General features: G+C 36.7%; 1 protein-coding gene across 3 annotated transcripts in view; it reads right to left on the reverse strand.

Annotated features, from left to right (window-relative positions):
* The window catches only part of Runx2 (RUNX family transcription factor 2), a 123,702-nt gene that overhangs the window by 81,628 nt on the left and 15,834 nt on the right, over window positions 1-26,240 (reverse strand). The window lies entirely within an intron of this gene.

The raw sequence follows: 26,240 nt of genomic DNA on the forward strand, positions 1-26,240 counted from the left end.
CTTGGAGGACTCACCAAGGCCACCTGTGAAGAGATGTCAAGGCCAGACCAGCTACCCTTCCTGGAAACCTGAGAGACTACTGCATAACCAGACAGAAAGATGGTCTCATCCTGACAAGAACACAGGCTTGGACGATGATGCTGGATTCCAATGCTGGCTCTGCAATTCACTGGGTTTGAGAACTTGGGCACATTACTTCTCTAAGCTCCTTCCTCTCACATTTCAGTTGAGATCATATTTGCACCTATGGGCTATCATAAATACTACACAGTGTTAGGTATTATTATTGATATTCTTAATATCCTAAGATTAGAGCTATAAAGATTAGATTAGTTTTCCTAAGTTTCTCCAGAAAGATAAATTTACAAAAGAGAAATTTCTAAGCTAAATACATATGACCACATGAACTAGACGAGACTGCTTTTTAAAAAAAAAAAAAAAAAATTTATTTTTTTGTAGTTGTACACAATAACTTTTTTATTTATTTTTATGTGGTACTGAGGATCGAACCCAGGGCCTTGCACATGCTAGGTGAGCGCTCTACCGCTGAGCCGTAACTCCGGCCCCAAGACTGCTTTTTTATAACCTAAAAAGTCTGTACTAATTCAAATCAAATATTATATTTATTATATGAGGTAAGTGCAATACTAAAATCCTTTGCAAATAGAACTCTCATGACCAATAATATTTACCTGTAGATAATTACCCCCAAAATATCATATAATTAACTATGAAAACTAATATTTCAGAAGAATGAACTAAAAGTTGTGATATGTTCACTCTACTGCCCTTAGATGATTACACTGAGCAATGTCTCTGAAAAATCCTCAGAGATCATAATAGGAACTCAGAGTTTTCAATTATCTATGAAATGCCCATAAAAATGGCTTGGCCAAGAAAGGTGAACTTATTTCAGAAGCATGCTGCTCTCCCCAGAGCACTGGGTGAATTATAAGGATCTACAGTAGAAACAAAAAGAGTCAATGAAATTCTAAAGCATTTCCCCAGCTTATACACATTTATCCTATAAAACACAAAGGACCACCAATCTATGTCCTCAAGAATCAGTGTTACTTCCCTGAGTTTCCCTGTTTGGAAAGCAATGAAACAGCCACATTATATTCATGTTCCAGATGATTAAATGGCTGCCACAATCCTACTGTGCAATGAAATATACTGTTATTCATGCTCAGCAGAGGCTTTGTCCAGACAACTTTAAAAACCATAAATTTTACTAAGGTACAAGGTAAGAACCTATGACTATCAAAATGATAACTTCTGGTATTACTGATGATATGGGGATATTCCATTAGGGTAAAATGAGTGAATGGACAAGCTATACATCTGCTCAATTTTTATATACAGAGTCTGAAGGAGGAAATTCCTCCATTTCCTGTAAGAAAATAAGTACTAGGTAATGTTGTGACACTGGCCTAAGCTGGTTTTTCCAGCTCTGTAGAGAGCAAAGTAAAGGACACAACAATCTGGTTTTAGGCAGCAAAAGCCACCCAAGGACAATTGCAGATGCAGCTTTAGAAGCTGACATTTTTCAAAATGAAATAAAGAATTTGTATTTCATTTTTCATTATTCTTGTGTCAATATTCTAATTCACGAATGGGGAAAATCGTGTTTCTATTTAAGGTACTTATTTGGTTTAGCAGTCACTTATCAGTTCACTTACTTATTTGCAAACTTTAACGTTAACTACCACCTAACACAGAATGAGCCAGGACCTGTATATTACGATGAAAAGCCATAGTCCCTGATACAAAAAGAAACTATAAATGATCATTTAGGAATCAAACTTCCTCTGCTATTCTGGACATTTTTCTTATTTTGAACATAATCCACAATAAATCCAACTCATTGTATAGTTAGTCTTATCCCACAAGTTAGTTAAGATGGGAAAATTCCCAATCATTTGGTATTTCCAGGATAAAATGAAGATTTGGATGCAAATACTTCACCGTACTGCCTCAAAACAACATAATCCAACTTAAGAAGAATAGCAAATAAATTGAAATATCCTATTCTTTCCAGGGAAAAGTAAACTAAAAGAGAAAAAGTAACAAAAGTAAGAGTAGGGAGAAGTAGTTTTCTTAAAAAATTTTAAATAAATTTGGCATCATTGTATACATAGATATCTATGGTTTAATACTGTGATACTTATGCTGGGAAAAACTGATCAGTTTTAATTCTATTATCAAAACAAAAATCTACAAAACCCAACAAACACCAAATGAAATAAAGATTAAAGTTGGAAAGAATTTTTCTCCCCAGCTAAAAAGGAAATACCTCCCCCCTTCTCATTTTTTTTTGAGTAACAGAGCACTTAAATTGCCATAATACCATAATAGCAGCTTGTTTAGCATACAGTCTACCTTATAAAATTACTTTAATATTTTATGTCTCAGTCAATTCATTTACTTTATACTCTGCGTGAGGATAATATAAATGCTTCCTTGTACAGCCTTTTCCTCTTATTTCTGTATGGCAAGATTTTATTTCTATTGGAGAGTAATGGTATGTATTTTATTTCCATTGGAAAGTACCAGCATGTATTTTATTTCCTATGTTTACAGGACCAAAAAGAAAGAAGTGACCAGGAACTATATTGTTTGGTAAAGATTCCTTCTCTTTAGAAGTTGCTAATATTAAGTGGAAAGAGAAACTGGCTGTGGTGTGCTCCTGCTTAGTTCAGACAAACAAGTAGCTGCTGCTCTGTGCAGCCACTCTGCCAGTGTACGCATCCTTCACAGAGACCCAGATCGGAGGACAGCAGCACGTCGGCAGCCTCAGTTTCTGGCCAGCAGGCACAAGCCTGGGGTTACACAAGCAACCTGTTCCTTTTCTTCCAGGAGCACAGAAAGACAATATTACACTATGGCTCACAAAAATATGATGCTTTCCAGACATCAATGTCAAAAGTAACTTGTAGTTGATGCCCACTTGCTTAAGTTTCATTCATTTGAGTTCAAATTATTTGCTCAGAAAGGGAAATGTTTACTTTTATACACATTTTAGTTTCAATCTCCAAAATCATTGCTAGAAATTAATCTTAACCACTGAACATCTGCTTAAAAATTCAAACCCAAGTCCATAATTTTAATGAGATCAATTACAAATACACCCTACTGTGAATAGTGGCATATTGTCACCACACAAATCATTCAAATCAGAATCCTAGCCCTGTTAAATTATTCAAAACTATAGTTCACAAATTAGTGGGCATTCATTATTTCTTAAAGTTAGGTTTCAGTCAATACAAGAGCTCATTTATTCAAGTATTTATTTATTCTCACCTAAATCTCCAGGTACAAGTTTTGTGACTGTTCTGTAAATCCTTCCACAGCTATACATAATACTTGTATCTTCACATATTGCTATAAATAGGTGCAATCCAACTCACTAATTCTAAACCCTTTCATTCATTTAAAACAATTTCCCTAATACGGACTGCCATAAATCCCTTTCCTTTTTTTTTTTTTTAAGTAAGGATTATGCCCACGGGTTCTTCACCACTAAGCTACATCTCCAATCCTTTTTATTTTTTTATTTGGGGACAGGGTCTGGCTAAGTTGCTTAAGGTCTCAACACGTTACTGAGTCAGATCTCATACTTGCGATCTTTCTTCTCAGCCTCTCAGATTGCTGTGATTACAAGCCTGCACCACTGTGCTGGTTCCCTTTATTTTATTTATATATTTTTAATTTACTTTTTAGAAATAGTTGAAAACAATACCTTCATTTTATTTATTTTTATGTGGTGCTGAGGATCGAACTCAGGGCCTTGCTAGACTAGCGCTCTGAGGCTGAGCCACAACCCCAGCCCCTCCCTTTATTTTAAATCATTGTTTCTCTATATATATTGTCTAATTTATCTTAATTAATGTATTTTATTGTGATTGCTTACATGATGAGTGTCACATGAAGGGCTGTGGGGTGGGACTTGGATTTGACAATATTTTTTAGCAGTTGGACAAGCCAAATCTAGTTATAGTTTCTAACCACAGCTGCCCTGGGAACATTTTTAAGCCTATTTAAGCTATACTGTAAATTCCTTTTTTAAAATTAATGTTGCTAATTCATTTAATAAATATTACTAATTCATTTAGCAAACTATGTGATAGGCATAGAAAAATATGCAAAATCCCTTAGAAAACAAAAAGAAAATGTGAGTCTAGTTCCAGCACAGTTTGGCTTCCTCCCACACATTTCCTGCCACTAAGTGTGTTTTAGTCATGGCTTAGAACAGAGCGTGAAGAGTGCTCAAGGAGTGTGGAGAACAGAATAGCACACAGTAGGTACTACTTGTTGACTGATGAGCTAAGACTCATTTCATGAGTGTTTCCCCCTTCTTAAAACACTCCTTTTCCTTTTGTACTTTCCTTCTCTATGATGTTAACATTGACTTTAATGACATGTAAACTTTCTAACAATAAAAATTCAATCGTGATTCTCATTGCAGTTAGTATGTAAAATACCTTGCCAGCTGGCTTCCTTGCCTCCATATGTTCCTGACTTCCTGTGTCTTCCTTTTATTTGGTTTCTGCTGCTTCTCCCAACAAACTAAAACATCCTAGTTGCTTCAGAACACTGGAGCTCTTCTGTAGACAGAGGCAGAATTTGTTCTAATCTCTACAATTCCATATCAGGGAGAACTTCCAACCGGCTCCCCTTCAACCATCCTGCTGGAGAATTAATGAGGCCACTAACCCTACCACCTGTCCTGCCCCATAAGCTCACACTCTTCTGAAAGGCTCTAACAACCTGAATTTCCTCTTCCCCCAACAGTCATTCTCTGTTCCAATCCAGCCTTTTTCTTTACTTCCTCTTCATGTTTCCTATCTATCCCTTTCTTTTGCCTCTAACAAATGCCTTTAGCCCACCCAATCATTCATATCCATCTTCTTCAGGACTCAACTACCTCCAAGTGGTCATGTTTTTCTTTTAGAACTCTTCTTACCCACGAATGATGACACAACGTTTGCATTTATGTTGCACTTTAAAAAACAACAAACTCTTAATGTGTTTTCTTTTATAGTCACCATTATAAGTAGCTTTTATTATTACCATTTTCTGCTGAAGATATCAAGGATTTAAAGACAAAGTGGTTTGTCAAGGGCCACTCACTCTGGATAGATGAGATTCGGTTTGTTTTGTTTGCAATACTGGGAATTGAAACCAATTATGCTCTACCACTGAATTACATCCCAAACCCTTTTTTGTTTTCAGAAAGAATCTCACTAAATTTCCCAGGCTAGACTTGAACAGCCAGAACATTCTCCTGCCACAGCCTCCCAAGCAGCTGGGATTACAGGTGTTTCCTGTAAGAACTCCAATTTCATAATTCAAAAATCTAAATGGTCTTTCTCTAATGCCATAACCCCGCTTCTTCATTACCTACCCATTTCTCTTGCCCTTTACAGCCAACATTCTGAAAGGATGATTACCTTCTAAATTCATTGTCCTTGCCTCATAGCCCTCATTTCTCTTAACTCTAACCAAAACAGTGTTGAATCTATCCTTCCACTGACAACTCTTCTGCCAAAATTGCTAATGGGGTCCACCTTGCCAAATCCATGTAGTTTTTGGTTAGCAAGATTTGACACAGTAAATTGCATTCTCTCTGGAACGCTTGAGCCCCTTACTTCCAGGATGCTACATTTTGGGGGGCTCTTCCTACCGCACTGGCTGCATCTGCTCAGTTTCCCTCACTGGCTCCTCTTCCTAATCTCATTTCAAATGTTGGGAATTATTCCAGGGTTCTGTCCTTATCACTCTTCCCTATCTAAAATTATTTCTTCCTGGGGCTTTAAATAGCACTTCAGACTTGACCCACAGCCTGATTTTCAGATTCACAATCTAGATCCTCATGATGTGAGCCTTCCAGATCCACTGTATGCCCTTACCTACTTCTTCACCTCATCACCTATCACTCACTTTGCTATAGCCGCACTGGCTTCCTTGTAACTCCTTAAACATAACCAAAGAGCTTAGCTGCAATGTCTTTGCTTTTAACATCCTGCTGCCTGGATCCTTGCCTAGATATTTATAGGTGGCTCATTCCCTAAGGCAATTCAGGTCTCTGATTAAATGTCACCCTAACATCAAGGCCTGCCTATCCTACATGAAAAAGCATACTTGCTCTCCATTATCTCTATCCCCTTACTCTATTTTGTGTGTGTGTGTGTGTGTGTGTGTGTGTGTGTGTGTGTGTATGTGTTGCTGGGGATTGCGCATGCAAGGCAAGCGCTCTACCAACTGAGCTATATCCCCAGCCACTTCTATTTTTCTTTAAAACACTTGTAATTATCTGCATGTTTATGTATTTATTGGTTTACTAATAGTCTCTCTCTTCTAACAGAAAGCAAGCTTCATAAGGGAAAGAAATTTGTATTTTTCTTGAAGGCCACATCTCTAACACGTAGAAGAAAATCTGGCCTATATTAGGACTCAAATACTTGTTGAAGAAACAAACATGTGAAAGTATCACACAACTGAATTCATAAGTGCCTTCAAATTGTTTTTTTTTTCCTTTAATTTTTATTGTTGGTTGTTCAAAACATTACATAGTTCTTGACATATCATATTTCACACTCAAATTGTTAATTATAGTACTATCTGCTGAACCATATTTTAATTCCTTAAGAGTAGAATTTTGTGCCATATATTCCAAATTCGTATGCAGTTGGCATAGATGTAGACACATAGTTTTGGGTGCTCAATAAAGACTGTGGCTGCCTGATTTAAAAAAAAAATTTGTATGTGTGTGTGTGGGTGGGTATGATGCTTGGGACTGAACCCAGGGCCTTGCCTCATTAATTTGAGCAATAAAGAGAAAAGAAGGATCACAGAAGTATATTCAACAAGAACTCATTTTTAGGTAATTCTGTGAAGACTACTATGAAGAAAAATAAATGATACAGGCCCTGCAATGTGGAAATATATGTCTTATGATATTGAAAATGGAAAATCATAATATATATGACATAAAAAGGTATACAAATAAACTTGTCAAGCCATTTTGGCAAGAATCCAAGCTGAGTTAGGTTAAACTGACAAAGTAAAAAAAGCATGAAAAGAGAATGTGGGATTTTCACTCACAAAATCTAGATAGAAATAAGAACTGAATAGTTACATACAAAAGAAAAAAGGGGATTAATCAGGAGATGGGAAAGAAGAAGGTTACTGTGGCTCTCAGGTTTTAGAAACAAAGAATACAAAGAATGCTGCAATACGTCTTTGATGACAAGTTTTCTCCTGAGAGAATCGAATATGGACTAAGAAGTGTATATCAGCAGCACCCACCACTTCAAACCAGAAACATTAAGAACCCAGCAGTTCTGGAATTTCAAGGTGTCAAGAAATTCTATAATACTTCTGGATCATCTTAAAACCAATTTGCCTCTCCTGCCACACGAGTGTTATTTAGAATGGATATATGAACCTTGACAGGTTCGTTAATCTAATAGAAGTTTCTATTGGCAGTTTGTTTTTCAGATGTTTCTAATGAAATTTTTTATATTAAAAAGGAGAGGGGCTGGGGTTTTAGCTCAGTGGTAGAGCACTTTCCTGGCATGTCTGAGACACTGGGTTTGATCCTCCATACCATATAAAAAATAAAATAAAGGGATTCTATCCATCTATCACTAAAAAAATATTTTTTAAAAAAGAGGAGAAAACTCTACAAATCATTTTTGTTGACTTTATTTACATGGAAAAAGGGATTAGAAAGGTCATATTGTACTTGCCAGCTAGCATATTTGGGGCACTGAATGAATGTATGCTTTATTTAATAACTCAGTATTTCTGATTTTTCAAAGTTATAAAGGTGAAATATGAACTCAAGGAAGCTTCATCAAGATTTAAGATGTTAACCAATACTCTGCATTGACAAGTTAGAGCTCTTTTTGTTTTAAACTTCAGACCCCAGAACACATTGAATTTGTTTAGACCCCACATAGTCAGTCATTATTAAAAAATGAAATCCAATGGGCTTTAATATTGCCAGACAAAAGAGAATAGAAAATATATACCAATATTCGTTAAAACAATTTCCAAAATATTCATCTTTACCAAGCAGTTTTGGATGAAGAGTTGCCCTCTACTAATTCAAATATAAATTCAATTTAGAAGATGAAAAATAATTATGAAGTAAAAAGTATATATGAATATATATGCATACAAACAGATATATATTTAGATTTTAAAGGAATTACATCAAAATACTAAGTGAGATTATCCTTGGTGTTGAGTTTCAAGGAACTTTTACTTCTTTATGCTTTCTGAATTTTCTAAATTTTTTACAACATGCTTTTCTTATGCAGTAATCCAATTAAAATAAGCATTATTTTAAATGTAAAAAAAAATTAGAAGTACTGAATATCATAAATACACTTTTGTTACCAGTCCCACAATTTTATTTTCACTAAAACAGAACTTTCCAGATAATCTAAATTATCAAAAATTAAAATATTACTATTTCTCTGTAATGGTAGAGCATTTATCTATAATGGCATTAAAAACTTAACAGAAAATAATCCCATATAGTAGACGAGAATATTCACTACTTGTGATTAATAATATTCTTACTTCCCTAAGAAGAGCAGACAGTTTAACAAAGACAAGCAAAGCCCAGAGGAGTTCAAAGGTGTATTCTGATCATCACATGAAACTCTCTTTACCCTGCTCCTTTGCTTTGCTAATTTTCACACTATAACAAGCACAGATAAAAGGATCTCAAATGATATTAATTTTTTTTAGTTGGGCTGGGGCTCAGCAGTAGTGCACTTGCCTGGCATATGTAAGGCACTGTGTTGGGTTCTCAGCACCACATATAAATAAATAAAATAAAGGTCTATCAACAACTAAAGAAAAAAATTTTTTTTTTATTTTTGTTTAGTTGTAGATGAACACAATATCTTTATTTATTTATTTGTTTTTAAGCAGTGCTGAGGATAGAACCCAGGGCCTCACAGCTATAAGGCAAGTGCTCTACCATGAGCTACAGCCCCAGCCCCTTAAGTTTTTAAGTTAGAGTTTTTAAGTTTAGATTGGTCTTAACTACTGATATTTATACGGTTTTATAAAATTTACTCTCAGAACCCCAGATTATTCAAGCTGTAGAAAAAGTACTGAGCTGAAGTCAGAAAACCATTGATTTTCCTACTGTGAAAGACTTGGGTCAGTCAATGCAATCTCTTGAGATCTCAATTTCCTCATTTGTAAAAGAGAAACTACAGGATGTAAAGCATCCAGCACAGAACTTCATGAACTAATGAGAATGTTCGTTTTTATCCTCTCTACCACCCCCCACCAAAAAAAAAAAAAAAAAAAAATTTCTTTCAATTAGACGAATGTTTGTTTTATTCTATCAGCTTTGGGACACTTCCTTTAAACCCAAATGTACTCAGGATCCCCTTTTGTCAGGCAGAGAAGTGCTCCATTTCTCTAGTCAGAAATTAGGTCAAACAACTGACAAAAAGAGAAAGGCACACAAAGAAGTAGCATGATAAACTGAAAGTGGGAGACTGAGGGACTGAGTCCTCAATCAGGGAGTATGGTAGGGAAGGGGACTGAAATGTGGATGTGGTTATTGGCCAGAGGGTGGATGACTGACAGTAACATATGAGTTACTAGGCATAAATCTTTATGAGTTATTAGAAATAAAATCATTTGCTTTAAAAATTAAATTCTTGATGTCCAAATACTCTCAAAATACTCAAAATAATACTGGGCACTGATCTTGGCTTCATTACCAATTCTGCTGGTGGCCCTTTTAAATTATTTCATCAGCACTTAGCACTCAAATGCCATGAGATAGAACAGGCAAGGTATAAATGTTTGCCAATTAATATAGAAATAAAGGATAGATGCTATTAAAGTTGATTTTCTTTCCTAAGGTCAATTTATTTTAATTACCAAGATCACTGAGAACAAAAGGATGTAAGTATCAACATTAAAATTCCACTGGAATACAATTATTATTGTCAACTAAAAATAAAATAAAACTTTAAGAATTTAATTGAATTGCTACTGATACTTTTTTAAGTTGTAGAGAGGTGCAAGGATTTAACATCCTAATATACAGATAATATTTTAAGCAGTTAGTTTAAATTACAAACCATAAGTTTTCCAATAGTCTAGCTAAAATGTGGAGGAGACCAATATGATTGCATTTACCTAACGTAAAAACTATCAAAATCAATCCCAAGAATTGTCCAGGGATTGTACCAGGAGTAGAACTCAGCTATGGTTCAGCTTTAAAAAAAAAAAAAGAAAGAAAGAAAAGAAAGAAATCTTCCAATAGCTTTTTTTGGGAGCAATTTGTTCCAATTTACAAAAGAATGAAAGAAGACATTTAAAATTAAACAGAGGCTCCACCTCTTTCTTGAACAGGAGAATTTCTCCCCTCCCCATACAAGATTTTATTTACAGTTATAATTGACTCATGGATTGAGTTCTTAACATACAGGTGCTCAGCAAAAGTGGTAATAATCAGAAGCATCTATCTAGATCTTCAGATTTCCTTCCTCTGGTCAGCTTGTGCCACAAATCTCATGTTACAAAAGCTACAATTCATCTTTTGGTGTCAGATTTTTTTTCAATTCGGGTGCATTTTTTTTTCTTTACAGCATTTCAGCTTTTCTAACAAAAGAGAATGAAGAAGTGGTGTCTCTGCACCCCATTAGGCTTTCTCCAGAACTTTAACTGACAATGGAAGGTTGACCCTCAGCAAAAAGTAATGTCTACAACTATTTGTATTGTAAAGTCCCTTTCTATTAACTCACTCCCTATCAGCACTGGGCTAGGAGGTAACAAATTTTAACTACAATACAACAGTTTCTCCACATACCATCCTGAGCCTGAGTCCTAGATGACCCTGGATGGAAGCAAAGGGATCTGGCATCTCTTCTTCCTACATTATTTAACCAACTTGGCTCTACCAAGGAACTGAAGCACCATGTCTCACAAAATATAGAATCAACACATAAGGTACAGAAAGAGGCAAAAAATATGATCTATAAAAAATGAAACAGGTATCCATCCTGCATTTTGGACCATCTATGCTTTCCCAATTGTAGAATCCAAAAAATATTGCCCACAGAGAATTTCCTTACTAAGTCTCATCTGTGCTACCAGAGTAGAATTTCATAAATACCCAATGAGAACCCATGTGGAGATTCCCTGAGAAGTAATCAAAGCGTAAGACCTTCACTGACATGAAATTCAAATCATCCACTTTTATTCCCTTAGTATCTCAGGACATCAGTCACTAAAGCCTTTGTCCATCTTGATTATGCTTTGAACATTATCATAGCAATGCATGCAACCTTCTGTAAAGCCCTGGCCCCTAAGAGCTCTCACTCTCTCTGCACCACAGTTCTTCTTAAGGAAAAAGAAGCTAGTTCTTAAGTCCTTCTCTTAAAGTCCTTAAGGAAGAAAGGAGCTTAGGGAAGAAGAGATAAACTAACCATTTTTGTGTGCGTACACTAATGAGCCTTTCATTGCCTCAGATAAACCATATACAGTTTCACAGCTTATTCCTCAGGAAAATGCAGCCAACCTCAGTCATGGCATTTCAAAGGTACTGAAAAATATGGAACAAGTGCCCTTCTACTATCCCCATTGTAAAATGAGGAGACTTTCCCTATAACAATGTATGTAGAAAAGGGTTCCTTTTTATAAAGATTAACAACAGTAAAAAACCAAATCTCTCTTCAGCCAGTTTTCCTTCCAACTATCCATGCTTCTTTGGCCTCAAAAGTAGAAAAAGGATAGAGTACTAATCCCCTTTAGGTTGCCTCAGGCAGCTATAGTTTTTAAGAATTCTTAGAAAGGGTTTTTAAAATAAATTATCTGGGAGTGAGAAGTCGGGGTGACCCAAATGTAGAAATCATGAAAAGGACTAAATAAAGACCAATAGTGCCAAGGCCACTGAACAAATATCACAGAAAAGAAAGAATGGAGAGCAAAGGAATTGGGCTGTGTCTGTGTCTTCTGACCCAGCAGTGGGCTTCGGATAGCTCTCCCATGGAGCTGATGTTCTGAGAAGGTGAAGTGTAGTGGTTCAAGGGTCTAAATGTGTTTGATGATCCAAGGAGCCAAGTTATTTTGGGAGGAAAGAAAAATATGTTTTCGGAGTATTTTTCCTTCCCCTAGCCTAGCACCACACCCACTCAGTCTTCTTCCCAGTTGTGTCACCTGTCTCAAAGTCTGTTTCTTTGGTCTCTTTGATTAGTTTTTTCCTTTAGAGAAAACTGTATCCACTTAGTTCAAAACAAAGACCTCATCTGAGAACTACATGTGCGTGTGTAGTTTGCTTCTCATAGTTTCATCAGTGATCTATACTTAGTGGTTACAGCAAACTATCTGTAGATATGATAATTTATTATTATAAAAGTAGCTCACAAAGGTTTTAATATGCCGAGGAGTGAATTAAATAATAAACTTAAAAATAAAAACTGTGATGTATGGCTTCTCTGAGAAGGGTTAAACCAGCAAGCAGGGCTCTTTGCTTTTCTGTAGCTCCAGCCTACAAGTGGAAAAAAACAGCATGGTCATCCAGCCTTTCTCAGATTTGCTCTGCTTGGCTTCACTTCTCTGTCAACTTTTAAATGCACGGAGGTTTATAATCCTGCCTATTTCCTCTCTCCTTCCTCCTGTGTGGTGATAAATTCCTTGAGGATGATTTTTGGATTCTACCCCTCAAGCTCCAGGTTATAGGAACTTTGGTGTCACCTGGAAATGTTTTTAATTTCTCCCAGGAAGAAGGAAACAGAAAAATGAATCAACTTCATAAAACCCTATCTTTTGTATCTGAAATATACCAATCACATAAACCTGAGTTTTCCTAGCAAAACATTCTTACCCTCAAGAGTAAATTCCTCAAAATGTATCTATTCTACTTATCAATAGCAATTTTTTGATCATGTGGCAGATCTATTCCTCCTTTTGGTCTTATTTTTTCTCAATTAAAGATACTAATGGCTATTGAAGCAAGACAAATTACCCTCATCATTTATGTCTACAAACCTCTGTGATTCTGAGCTTCAGAATTATAATGGGAAACAGAAATCATGTCTTTGATTTTAAAAGTAGAAAGGTGGCATTTTGCTGCACTTCATAAGGACACAGAGAATCACGAAAATGGAAGAGATTTGAAAAGCCTTCCATTCAACCCTTCAGCCTTCAGTAACCCACTCTTAATTAATAACCCCTATAGTGAAGAAGTTCTTTAAATCTAACCTAAATCTATCATGCTTCACTTAAAGCCTATTTTTTTAACTTCACCAGAAACAAAACAGCTGGCCACCATACATGGCTTAATAACTCTCATAATTTTGAAGTCTGTTATTAAGTCATTTTTCAGTCTCCTCTTCTTGAAGCTAAATAATCCCAAGTCTTTCAACTTATCCTTATAGGTTCAATTTTACAATCCTTTAATCATCATCAATGCTCTCTGCTAAACATTCTGAGGCATTCCATGTTGCTCTTATGTTTTGAAGCCTAGCTCACCTTTGCAATTGCTTTTCATTGTCCATAAAAGCCCAAGGTTTTAGTGCATTACACATAGTCCTAAGAGAATCTACTCAAACAGGTAAAGTACTGCTTTGTTTGGGTTATATTTAAGACAAGCATGCTGCTATAGCTCCTTCTCAAAGAAAAGCATGTTCTTTGGGACCCAGTGTCAGTTGCAGACAACTGTCCCCCAACCACCATCTATTCCCACTCCATTTTCCTCTTCAAGATTTTCATCAACCCACTTTCCCTACCAATTTGGGTCTTATGATGCTTTATTATGAAATCAGTATCTAACTAATCTGATTTGGTCCACTTATTTAAACAAAGTTGTTAACCAAGGGGGCTGGGGCTGGGGCTCAGTGGTAGTGTGAGGCACTGGGTTTGATCCTCAGCACTACATAAAAATAAATAAATAAAATAAAGGTATTGTGTCTAACTACAACTAAAAAATAATATTTTTTAAAAAGTTGTTAACCGAAAATGTCTTAAAATGTGTTAACCTTTGCAGATAACATCTATGAAGATCCTGTCCTCAAAGCCCTAACTCAAATAAGAATCCCAGGTACCTAGTAAGAATAAAATGAGAGAAATTTGAGGCCAGGAGGAGGGACATAAAGAGTCCTTCTGTGCTCCTCAATTATACCACAACAGTCTTGGGAAGAATTGTGAAAAATATAATTTTAGGGCACATGATTCTACTCTACTCTTTTTTGCAAATTTCTCTTTTCTCAACCACTTAGACATTCTTAATATCCTCTTTTCTATCAAAATTAGATGTTAGATTTCAATACTTATCGTGGTCAGGCCTTTGCACATGATATATGCTTTACCTTGAAGTCTCTTCCATAATTAATCCTTGACCTAGTTTTTTCTTATCCTTCTAGTCTGTGCCCAAAGGCCTCCCCAAAGAGGCCTTCCCTGGACCACTCTAGAATAAGTTCCTTTCTGACCCCTGCTGCCTCATTATTCTTTATTACTATACCAGTTTATTTTCTAGCATTTACCATGATTTATAATTTGATACAATTACAAATAAATGTTCCTTTACTGGTCCTTGCCTGTCTTCTATACAGAATGTAGGCACCTCAAAGGGGAGGATTTGCTACCTTGCTTTGTGTGCCTGGCAACCTGGCTAACAGGAAGCACTAAAAATAACCTTTTGAATGAATAAATTTCCCCACTGTTGGGAATTTTAGAACACACCTCTTAAGGTCACCAAAAAAGGCTATGTCCCCTATTTATAAAGGGGAATGGTGTTTTTAGTGGTGGGAGAGTATTGGGGGCAGAAAGGATCCTTTGCAGATCCATCTGGTCTCACATCATTCAGGAAGACTGGCCCTCGCCATCTTAGAGACAGCCATAAGCTAGAAATTGCATCAGGCTAATAGTAATGCTGCTACTACGTAGAACAACTATTCTCACTTCCATTTCTCTCTCTCTTTGGGCTTCAAGACATTATTCCATTCAGCAGCATCCCATCATTTTCTTGATGCTATTTGCTCAATGCTGTTACCCTCACATCTGCACTAGCACTATCAAAGAAAAAAAAAATTCAAGAGGATACCTATCACAATATTAGTAATGGTTATCTTCAAAGACACTTTTTAAAATTTTTATTTATTTATTTTGCAATAGTGGGGACTGAACACGGGGCCTTGCACATGCTAGGCAAGAGCCTTATCAGTGAACTATAAACCTAGCAGGGAGGTGCAATCTTTTTTTTTTTTTTTTTTTTTTTTAACCAGAGAGTAAACCCAGGGGTACTTAACCATCCCTGGCCCTTTTACTTTTTATTTTGAGACAGGGTCTAAGATGCTTAAGGTCTCGCTAAGTTCCTAAGACTGGCTTTGAATTTGTAATCCTCCTGCCAGTGTCTCAGCCTCCTGAGATACTGGGATTACAGGTATGCGCTACCCGCACCTAGCATGGTGATTAATTTGATTAATTTTTATTTCCTAATTTTTCTGCCACATATGTATTTGTCTACACTTTACACTTGTATGATTTTTTTAAGTTGACTTTTTATAAAAGTACTAACCTTATTTCATTGATATACAAATGCAACTCTACTGAGGGCTAATGTCTTCAACTTGTTAGTTTCATCTCAAAAAATTCAGTGTTTCCAGCTTTTGGATAAACTTTCCTCTTAATGAATTCAATGTTCACTCAACAAATACATATATATCTATGAACTCATACCTGCTGGGTTCCAGGCCTTAAACCTTGGGCTAACTATTTGTCACTGCTACTACATCATTAGGCATGCTTCTCACATAACACTACTTTTTTAGCACCACCCAAGAATGCCCTGGGCCCAACAAGCAGGAGCTTACACAACTTTAATGACAAAGACATCAGGAGCTTTAGCAGTGACTAACTGAACAGGAAGAGACCTGGGATCCCTGCCCATCTCTATAAATCATCTACCTACTTACAGAGTGACATAAGGCAAATGAATTTTCAGGTGCCCGTGCCTCAGTTTACCTTCCTGTAAAATGCCTCCCTGAGAGGGATGTAAAAAGAATAAGTGAGGTAATGTCTAAGTGTTTGGAACTCCTTGGCTGAAAGGCGCTACATAATTACTATTTGGTATTTAAGCTGCCCTTCATGTGTGCCAAGTACTTTATGATCATTCCTTAGGAGTTACTCCCAGCTACTCTGTGAAGTTATCTTCACGTCTATTTCCATTGAAAGGATGAAGAAAGTGAATTGGAGAAAAGTTTAGTGATTTGCTTAGGGTCACTAAGATGGCACAAAAGTCTCAAAAGAGGACTTTCCAAGTTCTCCGCTTCTAACCATAAGTGAACTCACACCTTAATACAAACCACCCTCACAGATGAATTCTGTTAGGCTACTCTTAAATAGCCGTCTTGGTATATAACACTCACCATCACTTGCAGGATAGAGTGAATGGTGAGGAGCTGAAACAGAAACAAAAGCTCCAGAATTTGTAATCCAGAATTCCCACTCACCTTCTTTTTTTAGCTTACACATCTATATTGTTCTCCCTTCCTGAGAACCACCTTTATAATTGGTACCTTTATAATTCCCTTACAGGCCCCATATTTTTCTACTGGTAATCTCCAGAGCAATCCTAAAGATGCATAAAAAGCAACAAAAATCATCCTGAGTATCCCCACAACCAAAACACACCTAAACATTTTTATGAGGTATAATCTCAAGAAAATTAACTTCAAGAAGGTAAAGAATGAGAAGAAATTGGAATGCTTATCACAGAAGGTACATATGCCACCCAAGGATTGACAAAAAGACACAAAGTATCAGCATGCTTCCATGCCAGCTGACCTCTTCCCCACCAGCCACTTCCTACACAACTCCAAGGCGAGGCACAATAAGCCACACTAGAGTCAACCTAACCACCTTGCCCAGAAATCACTCTACCCTAGATCATGGTCTCCAGGCTCTCTTAAACCATGCCTCTGTAGTCCACACATTTATTTTATTACCTCTTCTTCATTTGGTTAATTTACCATATAAAAGAAGCAACATCTTTTGGTTCTGAGTCCTGTATTTTCATTAAAATGACTAAAAATGTGTATACACCAACATCTAAGGATTACTGTTCTGGATGATCAACAGCAAATGACCTCTTAGGATCAAAAATGATAGAGTTCCTTAACATGAATTTGGATAGGAAATCCCAAAACTTAGGATCTGTCCACAATAAAACTGTAAAATAAAGTGATTTAATTTTTTCTTTCTTTGCCTTCTCTTCTGCAGGAACATTCCCTTCCACCTCCTCACCACCCATGGGCCCTAGACTCTTCAGAGCTCCCCTTGGTGACAAACACTTAGACCCACTTCCCTTCCTCCATCTTCCCTCCTGTATTCCATCTTTTTAAATGCTACTCCAGCTAACCTGATAATAAAGACCTGAAAGTCTTAACACCAAGGAATGAGGAAGAGTGTGGCTCTCAGGCACTCAGAGCAAGCAAACTTTCAGCACGGTGCCTCTAACTTCATCACGTGTTGACAGCAGCCACTGAACACAACTGCTAACATTTTCAGGAACAAAAACCAAGAGCTTGGGCTAGGGTTGTGGCTCAGTGGGAGAGTGCTTGCCTAGCGTGTGTGACATACTGAGTTGGATTCTCAGCACCACATATAAATAAATAAATTCCACTGACAACTAAAAATAAAAAAAAAAAACTGAGAGCTTACCAACAGGTTCTTACTGAAGGTACTATATCAAGAAAAAGAAAACAGAGCCCAGAAGAAAGAAGTGAGGTATAAGATGGATAAAAAAAAATAAATCAATAAATATAATAAAGAAATGTAAAGTAAGTATAAACAATTTTAAAAACTGATAAAGACTAATCCAGGAAGTATAATGTGAGGATAAACTGGAATATCACACAGTAGGAAGAAAGGGTGACTGCAGTTTAAAGGATACTAACATTCTTATATGGATAAACATCATGATTAATTTTATTAAGACAAATATACATGTTAAAATGCTAACAATAACTATTAAAAAATTAAATGATGATTTTTCAAAGTGGTAGGGGAGGAAAGTTATCACATATCTAGAATAAAACTAGATAAAGAATTTTCTATGAAATAAAAAACTTCAAAAGTAGGAAATGCAGAATACAAACACCCCAAATTCTCACCTTAAAATTACAAAATACTACACTGGAACTGAAAATCATTGAGAAATCCACACTGCTACAGTTAACCTTCAGTGAAACTGATGCTTGAAGTAGACTCTGTCTGCACACTTTGACTCAGTGTTGATTATCTAGTGCCTAGGAGTTCACCGATGACTCCTAAAACCTGCTCCCATGTAAAGATTCTATGTAACTTGTTTTTACCTTGCTATGAATTTAAGTCTGAGTTACTTTTTCCAGAGGTGCTTGGGTTAAAGCCTTAGTCCTCAATTTTAATGAAGGGTTTTGGTCTACTAGCAAACAGATTTTAACCACCAGTGCACATTACCTGAGAAATTTTCAGAAGCATAGGGAATGCTTCCTTTGCTACTTGAGCATGTCATAGTCTAATTTTACCTGTTCTGTATGATCTTGAATTAATATTTTGGACCTAAATGGTTTTATGCTCTCTTTTAATTTCCAAAAGTTATCTGAAAAACAAGAAAAATTATTGTCCATACTTGCCTAAATTAAAACTTTTGGATTTTACGTGAAAAACAAAGATGTGCTTTAGTTAACATCATAAAGGTTATCTTTTTAAAATCCTAAGTAGGAGCAATTATGAATATCAAAAGCAACACAACAAATCTTTTGTCCCTGTTTTTTTTTTTAGGATAACCTATTCTCCTCTAGTCTAGTCCTCCTTGAAGAAAATGCTATATAGCATAAACAAAATGGAAATAAACAGAGTATCTCATTGATCTATCATATTATCTCCCTTGGGAAGGAAAAGTAAAAAAAAAAAAAAAAAACTTTTTCAAGTACCTCTTACTGTTTATTTTAAGAATGAATAATTTCTGACCTACACCAAGACACAAACTACTGACACATTTAGATGAAGTATGTGTGCGTTTTTAGAACACATATCACTTGAAAACATGCCATGCTATATTTAGTTAGAAGTAAATATATCAACTGAAACATATGAATACAGAAAATGTGTTCTTATTGTGAAAGCTGCAGCTCCTTGTTAACACAAGTCCAATACCATGAGAAAGCATATTCAGAACTGGGAAGCCAGGAAGAGTGCAAAGGAGGGACAAGAGCATGTTTTAACGGTTGTGATAATTTGCCATGAAAGGATGTTAAGGCCACAGCTCCTTGCAGCAGCATGCCATGTGCTGCTGAATTAAATTACTGCCATGCAGTCTGCTAGCAAAGGAATGTGTAAACAGGCCATATATCCTTGCATCAGTTCCACAGAATGTTGCACAACACAAAATGCCTCTCGATGTGTCATTTCCTTCTTGGCCATCTTCCCAGCTCCTGACAGTCAGTCAACAAAAAAATAAAAAATAAAAAAATAATAAGGTACTGAAAGAGATTTAAAACTTCTCTTCTCAAGAGTACATTCCACCAACCACCAGACATAACCCCCCTCCCCTCCTCATACTTCTGACCACCCACCCCCATCTTCCTTGAAGAAAGGGGAAAGAGGAAAATGTGATTTTTTAAGCTGTTATTATTCATTTAAGTCAAAGATCTTTGACAATATTTTAAACACTGGGGGCCAAATGATTTGATACCTTTGACAATCAAACTGCTGCTTGTATTTGCTAATTTGTATATACATTTACCCATTACTTCTATTCCTTCTGCACTTCAAGGACAGTGAAGAACTCAGGGAAAGTCTGCATGTCAAGAAGTTAAGGGCTTTCCTGCTAATGCTTTGCACTAAAAAATAAAATTCAGACTTGTGGCATCAGAAACATAACACAAGGCTTATCAAATGTTTTGTCAATTATCTTTGTAGACAGCAGGAATGGGAATGCAAGCACTGTATTTAGAGATATCAAATAACCTTAAAACATTCTTCTGCTATTCCTCTATCCAAAGCATCTTACATGTCCCCCACCTCCTTTCACATATGACCATCCTCTGATAAGAATTCACTGTTGGTGAACTTTGCATATGCAAAGGTCATGGCCAACCAGCAAAAAAGGCAATTCCTAAACAGGATAAAAAGTAATGAAGGATAAAAGTGAGTTGTCCCTGATATATCATCTGGAATGAGGAAGATAAAATGCCAAACCTCCCATTCTCAGCACACTTCATGGGTCTAGACAACATTCTCAGAACCAGATTCAACAGCTTGAGAGAAAAATGAGATGCTGCCTTGCCCAGTCCACCTGTTGTTAAGTCTGTTACCTTCAGTTTATTGAAGTAAAACTTTCACAATTAAACAAAGTCTCAAGAATATTAAAAAAATAAATTTTCTGTGGAGAATAATAAATTTGTTAATTAAATTGGCAGAGGTGAGAATGAACAAACAGAAGAAAATGGTCTGGATGCAGTACACTTAAACCTACCACGCCAAACAAACCAGGCATTAAGGCAGGCCTAGAAATACAAATAGCACCCTGTACTTCTGGATAATCACTTACTCACCTAAGCTCCAGTCCCTACTGAAGTTACCTAGGGAGGCAAGCAGAGAAATGTTGCAGCCATGTACTCCATGCCCATAGGAAAGAAGCTAGAGATCTCTCAGGGGAAAGGCAGAGCTTCTCTTTTCTCCCATCAGGTCAAGACAGGTGGCTGGGTAGCATTGAATGTTAGTGCCCCCAACAGGAAGTACACAGTTGACAGCTTTGGTTTCTCCTGGAAAGTAACTATGGTTTACTTCCTTAAGGTTCAACACAATAAAAGTCTTAGAAACCCACTCACGTGTGTCATATATATCACGTTCGCAGGTATACAGCAAAGAATTTTCAAAACTGGATGATAAAACCTTCCGGCTTGTCCATTATAGGATTTATAAGATATTTCTGCTACAAATTTACCATGTCACCACTTCAGGCCCATACCTCTTTTGGTTAAAACACCTAATATTCTTCTCTTGTATGAATATTGATCTCCCTCAGCTTGATACTGATATGCTAATATCAACTACAACAAAGAATACCTACCCTGAATTCATATAATAATTACCAAATTTGTTCAATTCATAATGAAGCTACTAAAATTTAAACCTGGAGTTTAAATTAAGTTAAAGTTAACGTTAATAATAATAAAGTCATAATGTAGAACTTTAAATATCCCTGATTTAAAAAGTCAAGAAGAAAAAAAAAATCCCACAGGGCTAGGGATATAGCTCAGTTCATAGAGTACTTGCCTCACATGCACAAAGCCCTGAGTTCAATCCCCAGCACCACAAAACAAAAAAAGTGATTTTTCCTGTTGCAGCAATGACTTTTGCTAGCTAAGCATTTGTGAAAGCTGATGATGTTGGTGGTCCAAAGAACCACTCTCCCATCACTCAAATCTTTGTGTGATATCTTCCTCTTGAGTCAGGGCTTCACCTTTATCTTGCTTTAACCAACAGACTATGGAGGAAGCAACTCCATGCTAGTTCTGAGCCTAAACCTTTAAAAGACCTGACAGCTCCCACTTTGGCAGCTAAGAGATCACTGAGCTGCCATGAAAAGAGTCAAGACTCTGCTAGAGAGACCCCCTGGAAAGCCCACATGGAGAGGTCACATAGAAAGGGAGAGGTCCTAGTACTACATGGAGAGAAAGGGGAGCCCAGTTCCTTCTTTCCAGCTCATCCCAACCTTCTAGCCATCCTATAAAGGCACAGGCATATGAATGAAGCCATCTTGGAAGATCCAGCACTAAATACCATCTGACTGTAGCCACTGTGCCCTCAAGCAAAACCAGCAGGAAAACAACATCCAGCTGAACCCCAGTCAACCCATGGAATCATAAAAAATAATAAAGTTATTATTTTAAGCCATTATATTTTGGGGCAGTTTATTATATAGCAATAAATAACTGAAAATGCATCAAGAGAATCAGAAAGACATATAAAATTATTATTTTCCATCTTATGCATAGCAAACAATACCATCAGTCCTCTTCCTAACTTAGAACCATTACTATATAATATGACATGGCTAACCAAGTTTTCATCTTTCTACAGAAATTATTTAAATTAGACTGTTTTGGAATCAAATGCATAAATGGAACAGAGGATCCTCATAGAAACTGATGTCTAAAAGAGTTAGGCATCCAAATGCATTACTGTTGCTGCTGCTGCTACACTGACTTCTCCCACTGGTGAACATACAGCAATGTTTTTTCAGAGCTAACTTGCCAACAGAAGGTCAAAACACCTTGCCTGAACACAAGACTTACAAATTTTGGATCTTAAACATGATGTCATGTCTTAAAATGATAAGCTGCCAAAAAAATAAATGGTATTTTGTAAAGATGTGCACCGTTTTCATGTTTATGCTACTTAAGATGAGGGTTCTAATAAGTCATCGGCTATGTTCCTTTAAAGGGAAGTTTTATAACTGAGATGAATCACAACTGCAAAAGATCAAAGTTAAAAAACATCAATGATGCCATGGGGTACTTTTTAATCTTGTAATGAGTGATGATCATGTGCTCTTATGAAGTTAGTCCAAGTGCCAACGCCAGATGTGTATATTAAGAAAAGAAGTTGTTTGTGATGTGACAGCACTGGTTCAGCTGCCAGAGACAGAAAACATAGAAGGATGAAACCTTTTGGATTTTTGAGTGAAAAGCAAGTCTTGGCAGATGTGTTGATAAGCAAGGCCTCAGAAAGGGTACCAGTGTCCTATCACCCTGCCTTGGACTTTGCTACAAATAGGAATTTATCACCAGTTCTGCACAGCTATCCCTGTACATCATGAATATCTGCACCAGGGAAGATTTATAACACTTTTAGTATCATTTACTATTGAGTAAAAATTAGTAAAGCCATCTGTAGGAAAAGAAATAAGACTAAATATCAGAATCTAGATGGTATCCATTTCCTGGCGTGTACTGTAAGCAAAGTTCTATAGCAAACTTCTGACACTCAAGAAAAGTAATGTAATAACAGTTAACATTCAATGACCATTTACTACATAACACCATACTAACAATTTCACCTGCATTACATCATATACTAATGAGGAAGATACTATTTTTATTATTCTCACTTTTTTGTCTTGGTGCTGGGAATCCAATCCAGAGCATCAAACATGCTAGGCAAATGTTCTACCACTAAGCTATTTCCTCAGTTCTTTTTATTTTATTTTGAGACACTGCCTTACTAAGTTTTTTTAAATTTTTTTTTAGTTATACATGGACACAATAATCTTTATTTTGTTTATTTATTTTTATGTGGTGCTAAGGATCGAACCCAGGTCTCACACGTGAGAGGTGAGCACTCTACCGCTGAGCCACAACCCCAGCCTGTACCTTACTAAGTTATCTCAAACTTGCAATCCTCCTGCCTCAGCCTTAATTATTCTCACTTTCAAGGCAGATTTTTGCCTGGAGAAATCCAAGGCAAAGAGAATCTAGGGAACTTGGCTGCTTTCAGGCAGCTAAAAAAAAAAAAAAAAAATGGTGAAATTAAGATTTCAACCCAAGTATTCTGAACCAAAGACTCAGTTAATCCATGTCTTGTCCTTGTTCAAACAACTTAGCTACCCAAAGCAGCCTTTTCAATATATACTCATATAATGAGAAAATCTAGAAAAATTCCATCTCTAAACAGTAACCAATAGTACAAAACCCTCAACTCCTTCAAACTACTACAGTAATGAACAGAAATATACTACCTTCTGTGACAATAACCACTACTTAACAAATTATAATTTGGGAAGAGAAAATAAAACAATTGCATTAATATCTCTTTTTCCCCCCTCTAGGAAAGCCTTTTACTAAAATGTTTCTCTATTAAAGGTTGATAAAATAAACCTCCTTGAAATCTGAAGTAAGGGTTGGTAAATGACAATTTCTGGGCCACATCTGGCCTACCACCAGTTTTTGTAAATAAAATTTTATTGGAATACAGCCATACCCATGTGTTTATACACTGGCTTTGGGTCCTTCTGCACTAAAATGGCAGGGTTAAGTGCTTGTGACGGATAACCAAAAACAAGATGGAAGGAAAGATTCCAGTACAGATTCCAGGCTGTAGGATTAAGCTGTTACTGATGCCAGTCCTATCCTTATATCCAGGCAAGTCATCACAAGACGTCAAGGAAATGACATCACATTTTCACAGATATTTTCGGTTTACAAGAAACGTTACTCAGGCTGAACTGAGACAGGTGGTCTGCTACTTGTAGATCTGTATCTCCTTTCCCACCTACCCTCAGCACTACCCAAAGTCGAACTCAGGTCATACATATAGCATCTGGCCCCTCTATCCCAAAACCTCATCACTTTAGAAGATGTCTCTGCCTTTATAGAGCAGTGGTTCTATCAACTAATTCTGTCATAAACCTCTCTGAAATTAAGTAATGTTACCCACACTTGAATCAGAAGTAGCTTTCCCAAAACTACCCTGCCTCCTCACCTTTTGTCATATCTTTTAGAATGAGGAAGCATCAATTCTTCCATGTTTCCTTTTCCAACCACCAACTTTTGAGCACCAACTCCTAAGTGTACACACACACACACACACACACACACACACACACTCTTTCTCCCTCTCCCCTTCTCTCTCTCTCTCTCTCTCTCTCTCTCTCTCTCTCACACACACACACACACACACACACACACATACACACAAACACACACAATAATGACTTCTCTAAGTACTGAAGAAAACAGCTGATATAAACAGGAAACATTTTTAAAAGACAAATATTAGCTAGGTACAATGGCACATGCCTGTAATCCCAGCGGCTTGGGAGCCTGAGGCAGGAGGATCGCAAGTTCAAAGCCACCCTCAGTGACAGCAAGACACTTAGCAACTCAGTGAGAACCTGTCTCTAAATAAAATACAAAATAGGGCTGGGGATGTGGCTCAGGGGTCGAATGTCCCTGAGTTCAATCCCTGGTACCAAAAAAAAAAAAAAAAAACCACAAATATTAATGGTGCTAAATGTTAGTGTTAATGTTATCCTGCTTGGTGCATTACTAGAATTGTGAGTGTTCCCTTTTCAGGAACTGGAGGAACTACTTAGGTAGAAGGTTAGAAGATGTCTTCCCTCATAAAGCATCATCCATGATTTGTGGCAAAAAAAAAAAAAAGTCAAGTGAAGCCCCAAACCAGGCATAGCCCCTGCCCTATTCTGATCACCTGCACTACATAACCAATGGTATGTAGAACTGGAGACTTGGAGCTCACACGCACTGTGCACCAAACCACCTAATAGGAAATTTCCAAACTGAATAGACAGAATAGCCCTGACCCAATACAAATTTAGAAGAAGACCATACACATGAAAGAAGGAGAAAACAAAACCTCACAGCTTTTTGAGGCAGGAACCCTCCCCTAGTTCAGACAAGCAGTCGTCCTTTAAGAGAGCACAAAAGGGACAGAATCTACTGTATATTTCCATTGCTAAAAGATATGCTATATGGGGAGAGGCAAAACCTTACCACCTCTTTTCTACCTAGAAGAAAAGATATGCTACCCTCACAGTATAGGCAGCTGTACTATCATAGAACAAATAATCTTCCAGTTATACTTCCACCACAAACCAAATGAATGCAATGGCTAGGTCCTCAGTGAAGTCCCTCAATAAAGGCAGAGTTTTGTATGATACTTTCATTGGCACATAGTGTTAATGTTTTTTAATGTCAAATAACCTTTAATTTCTAAATATACTTAAATACTACCATGATGGGTTTGTTCAAATCAATTTGGGTATTGGGATGGGGGGAAGTAAACCCATTTCCATTTAGATTTAGGAGGAAAATACATATTGACCCAAGTAGGTTATGTGCATTACCTTAAACCTTCTGGATGCCCAGACAGAATTAAATAAACCAAGGTAGATTTAAACCTGGTTTGACTCTGTTAAAGAAACTATCTTAACAATTATTGGAACAGGACCAAACAACAGTGTTGTAACAATCAAGCAAGTTATCATTTGCAAATAAATTCTTTGTAATTAAGCAGTGTGCTCTTTACAAAGGGAATTGAGTGGGCGAGTTAAAAAGCTAAAACACATTCTTAGGCCATGGGAAACATACCCAAATGCTTTTTGACTAAGCTTAAGAATTTTTAATTTATTCTTTGCTTCTTTAGCTCTCCTGGTTCTGTTCTGCCCTGTCCATTGTGTAGAGCAG

This window comes from Marmota flaviventris, chromosome 6, assembly GCF_047511675.1.
Source record: "Marmota flaviventris isolate mMarFla1 chromosome 6, mMarFla1.hap1, whole genome shotgun sequence".
Lineage (NCBI taxonomy): Eukaryota > Metazoa > Chordata > Mammalia > Rodentia > Sciuridae > Marmota > Marmota flaviventris.